Genomic DNA, 12,259 nt, shown 5'->3' with positions numbered 1-12,259 from the left:
GAGCTGAATTAACTCCCAGTGTCAGTGGGAAAGGACAGAATTAAATCAACAAAATGTGGAGCATCAAATTGCCGGGACCAGGCAGTATTCATCCATGACTTGTGAAGGAATTCAGATGGGAAATAGACACCCTAACAGACCATTTGGAGGAAACAACAGCAAAGAATAGGGTTAGTAAACACAAAGATAAATATGTTATGTTGCAGAAGAGTTAATGTGGTTTCTGTAAACAGAAGTTGTGTTTCACAGATTGCTGCAGTTCTGCAGAGGAGTCAGGGAGAGATCCTGGTGTTATCTACTCTGATTTGAAAAGGATTCAACAGGTCTCTGACCAAGGGCTCCTGGAAAAACTGACCTGTCATGAGATCAGGAGTGAGAGTCTCCATGGATAAATAATTGGCTAAAGGGAAGGAAACAAAGGGCAGTAATGAACAGACAGTTCTGACAGTGTGAGGAGCCAGTGGTGCAGTTTCACAGGATGAGGGTGCTGCTAGGGTATCTGCTGCTCAACAGATACCATAAATGATCTGAGAAAGGAAGATTTATAAAAGGTTGCAGCTTCTAACAGGTTATTCAAGGAGTTGAAACCAAAACAGATTGCAGAGAAGGATCTCGCTGAAACCAAGACAGATTGCAGAGAAGGATCTCACATTAGTGAGTGACTGGTTGGAAAAATTAATGGCAGGTAAAAAAATCTGTGTGTATAAATTGTGAAGTAATGCATATGGGGGAAAATAATTCTAATTTTGCATACAGGGTGGTGAGCTGTAAACTAGTTTTCCTCTCAAGAGTGTCAGTTCACTGTGTTGTACCAACGAATAAAACAGGCAGCATGCTAAGAGTTATTAGGAAAGGAACAGTGAACAGTATTACTGTGTTTACATAATTATTATGTCCATTAGTGTTGTATCTATGATCCACACATGGGAGGCTGTGCTCCTTGCTCTCTCCCCTGCTCTATCTCCACAACAGAAAAGATGTAAAAGAATTCTAAGGACACCAACATAACCCACTTATTTGTTTGGAAGACATGAGGTTAGGTTTCAAACATTATGACACATGCAATCTCAAAGTTAAATGAAGTATTTTGGTGTTATATTAATAGCCACAGCCAAGAAATGTGAACAAATCAAGGTTTAGATCCAAGAGTTTGTAGAGAACCAGAGAGAAATGACCAGAAGATCTAAAAGAGATCTAAGCTGAGAAATGCCAGGTATAAGTTAAAATAGCTCATTAAAAACATCTATGTTAATAGGACCTTTCATCACCTAACTGAAAATGTCTTTTATATTTTACCTAGTCATTAACTCATTGTTCATGGTTCTGCTTCTGGTGTAATGGGGGCTTTTAACAGGTTCCTTTCTGAAGGGAATATCATTTTTGCTTTGTTCACATGGTAATGCAGGATAATATAGATTCCCATAATCTTGTTAATGTATTGTCATATTTGAAAGGCAAGATGTTGAAACTGTGTATGAAAATATAAGAATGGAAGGATCTTTGCCATGTTGGCATGCAATGAAACTTATTTTCCATTCCTCAGTCCCCAGTCTCTAATTGGAGAGGGCTCCAGAAACTCTTGGATTTATACATGCAGCATAGTTGATTCTTGAGACAGGTCTCTAGCTGAGAGAAGAAATGATGTTCAGAAATAGTTTTCAAGTAGTAAAAATACACAGATTATTTTAATTCTAAGGTAAGATATATGGTGGGGTCTCAACTGCAGGGCTGTAAGTTAGTTTGCAAAATGTATTAGACATTTTTTGCTCTAATTGCACTGATACCATGTTATTTTGGTCTTGTTATCATTTTTGTGTTGTTATTTTTGAACTGCAGTTTGAAGAAAAGGGAAGCAATTGCACAAATAATTACTGAAACCAGAAGGATAAACACCCTCCCCAAAATACCCCCACAAAAACCCCCTAAGACCAATATCTCTGTGGACAAAATTCTTGTCAGTGCTGATAATGCAAGAAATACTTGGAAGAGAAAGTGGAAAAAGCTGGGAGTGCAGCTGTCTGTAATTAATTGAAGGAATGCTATAATCACTGTTATTAGCACAACTCAAACAATAGTTTTGGCAAATATTTTTGTAGCAACTTAAATCATCAATGAAGATGATAAGGCCCAGCATGGGTGCACTGGGGATGATCAAAGGCAGCAGTGGGCAGAGGGTGACAGGCACACACCCACAGCAGAAACCTGCCAAAACCCCTCATTCCCCCTCTCCTGGCATGGCATTCCTGGTCTTCCAGGTAAAAAAATCCACCAAGGACACCAATATAACCCACTGAGGAAATGCTGGGCCCTAATTCTGTATTCTCTCGTCACCAAACTGTGCCACTGCACGAGGCAGAAGACAGAGCCCCTGCTCTGCTCCAGTCCCTCCTGTGCCACAATTTCCTGTGGGGGTCAGTGCTTTAGGGGGCATGGAGGTGTTCAAAGTCTTTGCCAGTGGATTACAACTCTCACACTGCTTAGCTGGGTGTTAGTAATGTATGTTATACACCTAATGTACAGCCAGAAAAGCTGTATTAATGTTATATACCTAATGTACAGCCTGAAAAGCTGTATAAATGTATGTTATATACCTGATATACAGTCAGAAAAGCACCAACAGCCTATAGCTAGTGCAGCACTCCTGCTTCAGCAGGAGCTCTATGTTATATATGTATGTTGTATACCTAATGTACAGCCAGAAAAGCTGTATTAATGTATATTAAGTTCCTGATGTACAGCCAGAGAAGCACCAGCAGCCTATAGCTAGTGCAGCATTTGCTGAGCTTCAGCAGGAGCTGCATGTTATATACCTGTTGCACAGCCAGGAAAGCTGTATTAATATATGTTATAGCTGTATTAATGTATGTTATAGCTGTATTAATGTATGTTATAGCTGTATTAATGTATGTTATACACCTGATGCACAGCCACAAAAGCAAAACCAGCCTCTGTAGCTGGTGCAGCACTGGCTGGGCTTCAGCAGGAGCAGAGCAGGGTGTGCAGGGTGCCCCATCCCAGCAGCCCCAGCTGGGAAGGGCTCCCAGGTGTGGGGCAGTTGCCAAGGGTCCTTCCTCACCCTCCTCAGCCTCCCTGATCCTGCTGCAGGCTGGTCCCACCCCGGGGAGCGGGCAGCAGCTCCAGCTGCGTGGCATTTCAGGGTTACCATAGTGATGGGCAGTGGCCACTGCCACCTTTCTCTCTTTAATTAAAGAACAGATGCAGGGAAAGCTGATCACTCGGTGACCCTCTTTAAGCTGACATCAACACGCTAATTGTTCTCAGTTCTGGCCTCCCCCCAGCAGGGCAGCTCTGTCCTTTGTTCCCATCAAGGTCTTGCCTCTGTTTAGGGTAGAGAAGCAGGAACTTTTTCCAGAATCTCCTCGTGGGGACTGTTTCAAGTAGTGGCTGCTTCACAGCAACTAAAATCTCTTCTCTCCATTAGCAAGGTGGGTACAGAGGGATAAATGATCCTCCCTAAGACAGGAAACTTCTGGCTCCTCTCTGTTTAAAGCCTAGCAGCAGTGCCAAGCAGGGGTTTGCTCAGAGAGGATGATGATGAAATGTGGGCATGCATCCTTCCAGCCTCACCCTGCACTGTGTCAGCTCTGCACAGCCCTGGCTAAACAAACCAGGCAGGTGGGGCTGGCTGGATGTGACCTGGGAGGGTCTCCTGCCTTCTAACCCCACCCCAGCCTTTGTCCCACCAGGCAGCCTCAGCTCTCTGCCTTGGCCCCCTCCTTTATGAAACAGCACTAGAACTCCTATTTGTCTGTTACAGAAAATAATTGGGCTTTCTCCAGGTGTTTTAATGCATAAAATATTTTATAAAGAAAAAGTGCTGCTGGAGCAGTCAGTCTTCATCAGCAATTGCTCTGCACCAGTGTCAGAGATTGTTATGGCTTTTCTGTGGGGATTGAAATTGCACATGGTATTCGTGTTAATGATAGGCAAAAAAAAATACATTATTTAATGGCTTCTGCTGTATTATTTGCCCTTTTTGTTTAGCTTCAGGCTAGAGTCAATAGGCAATTTAGCTCAAGAAATATAGTCACCAAACAAGAAAAGGGATATTATTCATCCCATGCAGATGTAAGCAGCACAAAAATAGTGTCAACTTCAGACTTGCAGAAAGCACATCACATAAGTTAACTGGTGATTGCCACTGGATGTCCTCATTGCTGAAGTGTAGAGTTCAGCTACAAGATCCTAAAGATCATCAGTGACAAGAACCCTTGAAATGCAGGAGGCTATTCAGGCTATTTGTACAGGGAGGTGGAAGGGCTGATATCCTTTGTTGCTGTTATTGTCTCCTTTATCTCTGGGCTTGCTTGAGTTGGAGCAAGATCTCATTTTCATGATAGCTTTACAAGGCAGGAGGTAATTTATACATATGAAACACATCCTTCTAACACATCCACAACACTCAAAAAAAAAAAATAATTACTTCAGCTGTAGAGCCAAGCTATCTGATGAAAGAAGATTTACATTTGGGCTCATGAATTGCTTTGTATAGAGTGCACATGACTTCTTCCCATAGCACTTTGTTTTTTGGAGTGTAAAACAGAAGCACAGAATTTCTCAGTTGGTCCAGGAAGTCCAGATCACTTTGTTGGTCATGTAAACATTCTTTCTCTGGCAGTTCTTCGTATTTGTTGTTTAAGAGGAGGAAAAAACCATAGAAAAAGCTGCTAAGTATTTTACTGGAAGGAAAGAAGTTTTTTTTTTCCTGTTATCTACAGCCTCAACTGAGAATTGAGGTTGAAGAGTAAAACACTGACTGACTCTACCCCAACCCACTGTTCTGTTACCTGTAAGGGATGTGATGTCTTTTAAAATACCCCAGTGCTGTGGCCTCAGTAAGTGTTTGAAACGAACACAGATATTTCCTTCCTATGAAATAGGAAAGATTCCAGAGCAGTGCTGAGCTGCACAGGGGCAGCCCTGGTGATCTCCCTGCAGTTTCTGGGTTTCAGGATGTAGGACTGTGCTCTGCTGCATCGTGAGGATGGAATGAAGGTGTGAAGTTCACAGCTGAATGTCAACATCCCACAAGTACTCCTTTAATGCATTATGCTCCCACTTTAATTTGTCTGTAGGCATTTGAAAGTTCTTTATCAAGTCAGGGAAAGCTGACAGCCCCAGCCCAAACGTGCATGTTGGCTTTCTATTCAAGTGAGGCAGTGTGGGGCTGCCTTTCCTGCAGAACCAGGAGTCTGGTTTGTTTGACTGTAGCTTAAAGATGGCAGACTATTCATTTAAACCCAAATGCTAATAATAACACTGATGTAGAAAGACCTTTAATAACCTCAAACAATGGTGATTTGTGACTTCATTTCTGCCAGGAGCAGGACTGCAGAGGGGAGTGCTGTGTGCTGTAATAAATGGCATGTGAGATCCAGCTTAAGCTGAGACTAAATGCTCAGTAGGTCAGATCCTTCTGTCTTCATTTGAGCTCATCCACAGTCAGCCTTTTCTGCAGAAAACCTAGCAGAAATGGCCAGGCTTCTTCTAGGGAGGGCATCTGCATGCTTCTGAGCTCTTATTGCAAGTTGTTTGATGTTTGCTCCATTATGGCAGCGATTTTAGCAATATTTTGGAATGAAAATTACTTGAGCAGATTAGTAATTGGCCCACCCATTTCCTCAGCATCAGGAGGCCAATTTCCCTCAGAGAACTGTCAACTGCAAAGCCACAATGCTTGTAAATTTCTCCAAAGTTGCATGTTTGGTTGTGTTTAGTTCCTTTGTCTCTAAATACTGGTTTGATGTTGCCTTTGTTACTGACAAGTTGTTGACAACACACCAAAGAAATAGGATATACAGCCTATACAAGGACCCCTGGTTTTTAAACATTTTTTTAAGATCATTCTCATTAAGCATTTGGGTTTTTTTTATGTGCAAAGATCCTGCAGCCAAGCTCTTTAATATAATACATTCCTGTATCTGAAAAGCAAAAGGAATCTGTGTGGCCCCTTAGCAATGATGCACAGGGTCCTACAGCAGGTTCAGAAGGTTGTTTGCCACTCTGCAGTTAATACAGCAATGACTGCTTATGTAAGCCAGAGGTTCTTGTGAACTTTTTTTAAAAACAGACATTTTCAGTATTTGAAATGGAATTTGGTTTTATCTTACACTTTCCTTGTATAGTACGGACTTCTAATGAAAGCATATAGATCTTAAAGGGAGTCTGCAAAGCTGAGCAGGAGGAACACACTCCCCTTGTGTGTCACAATGCATTATCCTGTCCCCAGTCCTCAGAATGGAAGCAGTTTTATTCAGGCCCTCTGCCAAAAAGAGGTTGGCACAAGGGAGGGGCACTGCTCAGAGCAACTGCTGGAGTTTGCCTGGGCAGGGCTGATGTGGTGTGGGATGGATGGAGGGATGGAGGGATTTGCTGCCCTCCAGTAGCTGCTGGCAATGGGGATCCCAGGGAGGAAGCAGGCATTGCACAAGGACACGCTGAAAAGACAGAAGCTTGTAAAGCTGCAAGGGTTGTTTTGTAAAATGCCTGTGAGTGGCCAAATGGGACAATAGCAACACTGCTAATTCATTTAATTAATATGTAATTTACTTGGAGTTGTGTTCATTCTAGTCTGTCTTTCTTCAGAAAGATGTTTTCTGCTGTGGTGAAGCTGTGATTCATTTCCATTTCACTACTTTCATTTTCATGGTCTTTTTGTTAATTGTCAGAGCCTGTTTGATGATTACAGTGGCTAGTAAATGCATTGCTAAATTATGCTCATGAACAACAATGGGAAAAAAGACCCATTCATGTAGGGGTTTTTTCTTTCTTTTCCTTTTTTTTTTTTTTTTTTTTTTTTTTTTTTTTTTTTTGTTCCAAGCCATAGACTGTGCTCTGCTCCCTAGCAAAAACAAACAATGTAGTATTTCTCCGACCCCACTGCTTTGCTGCTTTCTTGTTTTCTCTTTCATATGTTTTTTCATGGGGTTCTATACATTTGCTGTGTGACAATCTGGAATGGAGAAGAGGAAGCAGAGCAGAAGTTGGAGTTCACTGGATCTCTGAGGATGCAGGGGGCATCCAGGAATCCTGGTGGAGCTGCAAACCCCTGGAGCATCCCATTTCTGCTGGGGGTGATGCTCAGAGGAGGTTCCCAGAAACAGGGTGTCCAGCTAGGCCTGGAGAACATTAACTGACTGATAATTAACTAATAATTAATTCTGCAGCAGAAAGGGAGGCCCAATTTCAAGGAAATGGAAGCACTACCCCTCTATATTGTGGTTGTATTCAGTTAAGCTGTGCAGAAGGAAACAGGACTTGAGACTTTTGCCAGTTTGGTGTCACACTGGGCATTACCACAGGAATTCTGCACAGAGGGTGATATTTGCACACAGGGCTTTACATTTTTCCTTGCTTTTGATTCTGGTGTTTTGTTCTTGCTCCACAACGGCAGCTATGAAAGCTGCTCCCTTCAGTCTCTCTCTAATTTCAGTCCTCTTCCTTTTTCCTGCAGAATTGTGGCATTTTCAGCTTGAAACCATCTTCCCTTTAGAATATATGAAAGCTTCTTACACAGCCAAAGGTGGGAGATTATTTTTGGCCTGCAGTTATAAGATGGCTTGGTGCTGTCCAGCCCATGAGGCCTGTTTGATCAGTTTTAGTGTGACATAGGAGCTTTCTCTCTGCCAGGGCATTTCTCTTATAGACAGAGTCTGAATTGGTCTCAGTGTAATGGAATATTTATTTTTCCTGGTTTAGAAGTGCTGTGATTTGAGAATAAATGTCCTGGTAGCAGTGGTTACATCACTTATTTTTGAAAGCAGTACAACGTTGGATAAATTTAAGATGTTCCAGTTAAGGAGTTGTGTTTGTAAATGAAATCTTTTGTGCTGTCCATTAAATGCAGTTCTGATTGACTCAGCTGAAGGGAGTAGTGCCCAACGTGTGTTATCCAGACATTTGTCAGATATTTTAGTTCATTTCATTTCATACATCTTGAACTATGAAGGCAACCTTGTCATTGCAATTTTCACACCCTTTCTTTTTCTTTGTTCTATATGTCAGTGAAATCTTATCTCTGCAGTCTTCTGTCATAGGTTAATAGTCTGGAACAAACTTCATTTAAGACTCTTACATAGGAAAAATGGAGAGAGATTATAAAGAAAGTTGGTGGCCACAAGCACTGTTAGAGAGATGGTATCTCACAGCCTCTGATAGATTTGAAATATCAACCACAAGTGTGGGAGAGGAGGAGAAGAGGCAGCCTCAAAGGATTGACTCACTCAGTTCAGGTGCTGCCTGAACCCTGGCACCTCCTCTCACATCACAAAGTTCAAGTTTTCTATGGGCTTGCATGGATTTGCTTTTAAGGATGGGGAAAAAGCCCACAAAGGTCAGGCCTGGATTTGCATTCCTTCAGTGTTGTTATTGTACACAGAAATAAATCTACAGAAGTGTGCAGAACTCCTGGAAAATCTGATACAAAGTTTTCTTGTTTCACAGTCTGACAAAAAGACCTGCACATATTTTTCTTCAGTGCATCCTTTATTGACAGGTGCAGTTGCCTCTTCTATAGAAGAGACTGTCTTGTTTACATGTTCCTCTATTTCCTCCATTTCTAACTGCAGTTTTGTTTAAAGTGTCTCAGAACAGCTTTTTAAAAGCTATTATTTTGGCAAACAAAGATGAACTGCAGGGAGACAAAAATGATACAACAAAAGGGAAGGTCTGGGGTAAACCCCAGCCGACCTAGAATCCCTAAAACCTGCTTTTTGCCTGAGAGAAGCCCTGAGTAACATTTTCCTAAGTCCCCTTGCAACACCTGCTTGATGCCCTCTCTGTTAAGGCTGTGAACTTTGCTGTCCCTTTGATCCTGTGCTCAGTCCTGTAAAAAATAAACTTTGCTCGCCTGGAATCAGACTTGAGGGGGCATTCTACAATTAATGCCTTTCCTGCTGTTTCCTCTAGGACATTGCTATTGCTTTTAACAGATAATCTTAACTCCCTAACCATTCCCTTTGGTTTAATTGTTTGTGCTCAGCCAGTAATTATGACACTGTGACTGACATCAGGTTCAGAAAGTGCAGCATGGTTTGGGGTTTTTGGTAAGGTGCACCATGGATCCTAGGCCCAGAGTAGGGGAATCCCTGGAGAATCCCTTCCTTCAGACCCTGGTAGAACAGCATTTTGCGTTTTGCTTTTTTTTTGCTTTACAAAAGTTCAGCAAAGTGGCTCTCGAGGCTTTACTTGGATAGTGCCTCACCAAACAGAAACCCCCAGCTGCTCAGTGGGCAGATGATTACAGATGTGATAAGGAAATCAGGATTGTTTGCTGGTGACAGGATTGCCTCCCTGAAATGGGGGACACTGCTCTTCCACAGGAAAAGAGCTTGGGAACCTCTGGTAGACACAAAGTGCAGCAGTGCGGCCGAATTGTCAGCGTCCGGCTAGCTCCAGCACTGCCAGCAGCACGGGGGGCCCTTCTCCCGAGAGCTGCCTTCGGGATAGCGCCTGAGGCAGTGCCCAGCTTGCGGCTGCAGGCACACCTTGTGCAGGACGGAGTCCGGTAAAGGCTGCAGCCAGCGGAAAGAAGAGGGCGGACTCCAACTGGAGCTTAACCCGGGCCTTAATGAACCCCAGGGGCACCGGCAGGAGGAGACAAGGAGGAGGGGATAACCGCAGATTTTAAAGGGTAGGGAGAACAAGGGCGGTGCCAGGCATTGGGCCAATGGGGGTGCAGCGGGGAGTGGGGTCCAAGGGATTGACACGTGGGCAGCACCAACGGGGAACATTCTGGGGAGGGGCCCCGGCTCCTCAGCCAACCATCGAACTCCCCTGCTGGAACATTCTAGCAGTAAGGGCGGGCAGTGAGAGTGATTGGCGGGGTACCGGGGAGGGGTCAGAAGACAAGATCCAAGGGTTTCCAGGGAAACCAGGGCGGAGTTTAGGGGATACATTGTCAACTGAGGTGGAGCCAGGGAGACAGACAGCTCCAAAGGCGGGAAGGGAGAACTGGGGCAGAACCATTTTCAGACATTGGTGGAATGGAACAAACTAACCTAATAATTTAACAAAACACAGTGCAACAACAAAGCCCAGATTTTTAAGCTGACCTTCACCTGCTGATTCTGGACCAGAGCAGCTCTTGGCTGGAAGGTCCAGCTGTGGTGTGAGAGAGGAAGAACTTCCACCACAGGTGGTGTGTCTGTATCCTGAGTGCCCAAAACCTTGGGAAGCACAACTTGATACCAGCTGGTGCCCTGGCTCAGGCCTGGCACAAAAGGAACGAATTTACCCTTCCATGGGATGGTTTTACCTTTTCTTTGTAAGGATTTCCAGTGTTCCTAAAGCACAGAGGCAGCAGTGAAGTGGTGGTGGTAGACTTGCTTGTTGGATGAGTTTGCATCCTCAGTACATAACACAAGACTCCAAGCAGACCTGTGACAAGCAGAGCTTTCTCTTTAAAACCAGGCTGATATGAATCCTGTGGAGTAGGATGCTGAGATGAATTTTTCTGTAGCTTGGGGAGGGAGATGATAAGTTGGGATGAAAGTAACTTCTTACCAGGATGTTTTGCACATGCAGAAAAAATGACAGTCCAGGAGGATGGGTGATGTGCCAGAAGTGTTATTATCTGTATTCTTTGAGGAACTTGCTTGTTTTCTCTGATTGTGTCTTATTATCTGATCTCAGGAATTAAGGCTTCTCCAGTGGGATTTTCAGAACATAACCAAGATTCATTGGGTGCTGCAGAAGAAAAATATTTTTGAAGTTGTCAAACACTTCCTTCTATAAGACTGTAAGGTGTTGAATATCTGCCTTAGGCAGATTTATTGATTTATTTAAACTTACTGTTCCCCAGACATCTGCTTTGGTCACTCAATTATAGAGAAGATGCTGGGCAAGGTGGACCTTTGGTTGGACCTCACACTCTTATTCTTGTTTGTTTGCTTTTCTTATATTGAATGATTTGAGAGAAAATAATTGGTTCATCCATTCAGAAAAAAAAAACAAAACAAAACAAAAAGCCCAAGTAAACAAAATAAAACAACAACTAGTGGGCTTTTTTTTTTTTCTCAAATAGTCTTAATATTCCAGAAAGTGAGGCAAAGACAGAATTTCCCAAGAAGTACTGGTAGGCTGGAAGGGTGGGACTGAACTGGAAGAAAAGTGGAGAAAAAATAAAATAGGAAGGATTTAGGGAAAAGGGCCATTGGGATAGATCCCCTTTTACTGGCATCAAATGTCTCTGAGACGTTGGTGGAAGGTTCATTGTGGAAGACCTACGCAGACACAAGTTTATTTTTGCTCTTGGTTACTGTCATTAGCAGAAGAGCAAGGTGCTGGAGGTTCTGAGCCAGGTGACAAAGATGTTGACAGTGCCATAAATGTGGTGGAACTGCTGCTTCCTCTGCCTTTTTGGGAAATGCAGGAAATGGCATGCACAACAGCTCTGCTCAAACAGCCTTGCTTGCAAAGTCAAGCACTCTCATTCCATTGCTGTAATTTCAGTTCAGGACTCCCATATCTGTCCATAGGGTGCAGTCTGCAATCAGGTGATCAGTTTTTCTTCTACAGGGAACCTCACTGACCACACAGAATGAAGGTGGTAAAAAATGGAGCAGCTGTTCAATCTCCCCTCATCCTTCCTGATTATTCCTTAGGGTACAGGGTGCAGACTATCCACACAATTCAGTCACAAATCATTCTTGCTCTGGAGATACAATCACGTACTTTTTCATAGGCTTTTGTTTGTGGAAGAGAACTTCACAAACTTTCTCTTCACTCAATGGGTGTGTTGGGGTCCTGAGAAAGGAGAGTATCTCAATTTTATAGATGGGAAACCAAGAAGCAGGAGTTTTGCTAACACATTGAATCCAGGACATTTGGGGACACTGATGGGGTTACAGCTGAGTTGATATATTCCTTTTATATATTCCTGAGTTTATATAATCCTTTTCAGGAGTAAATATTATCTAGCACTTCTTCTGTTCAGAGTGGTGCCTGGAATGATTCAGGTGGCACCTGTGAGTGACAGTGCAGAGCACAAGGCAGGTTTGTGTCCCCCACACAGAGGGGACAAAGACAGACTGAGGGATGTCTGGGAAAGGTCACTTACCAAGGGCACCTCACACCCTGTGGCAGGGAGGAGATCCAGCCTGCCCAAGCAGGATCCACCTGCTTGGCTGCTGATGGGAGCTTCTGTTCCCTTCTTTCCATCCCTCACCTCGTTCCCAGCACACCTTCTGAACCTGCAGAAAGGGAGCCAAAGGCACATTCTCACTGACAGCCCCAGCTC

At 43.4% G+C, this 12,259-nt stretch overlaps 1 protein-coding gene across 16 annotated transcripts in view; it reads left to right on the top strand.

Moving 5' to 3' along the window:
- The window catches only part of SOX5 (SRY-box transcription factor 5), a 609,841-nt gene that overhangs the window by 229,199 nt on the left and 368,383 nt on the right, over positions 1-12,259 (top strand). The gene's annotated exons all lie outside the window — the stretch shown is intronic.

Source organism: Agelaius phoeniceus, chromosome 5 (assembly GCF_051311805.1).
Source record: "Agelaius phoeniceus isolate bAgePho1 chromosome 5, bAgePho1.hap1, whole genome shotgun sequence".
NCBI classification, from domain to species: domain Eukaryota; kingdom Metazoa; phylum Chordata; class Aves; order Passeriformes; family Icteridae; genus Agelaius; species Agelaius phoeniceus.
Note: the sequence above shows the minus strand (reverse complement) of the source record. Positions and strands in the feature narration are given on the sequence as shown.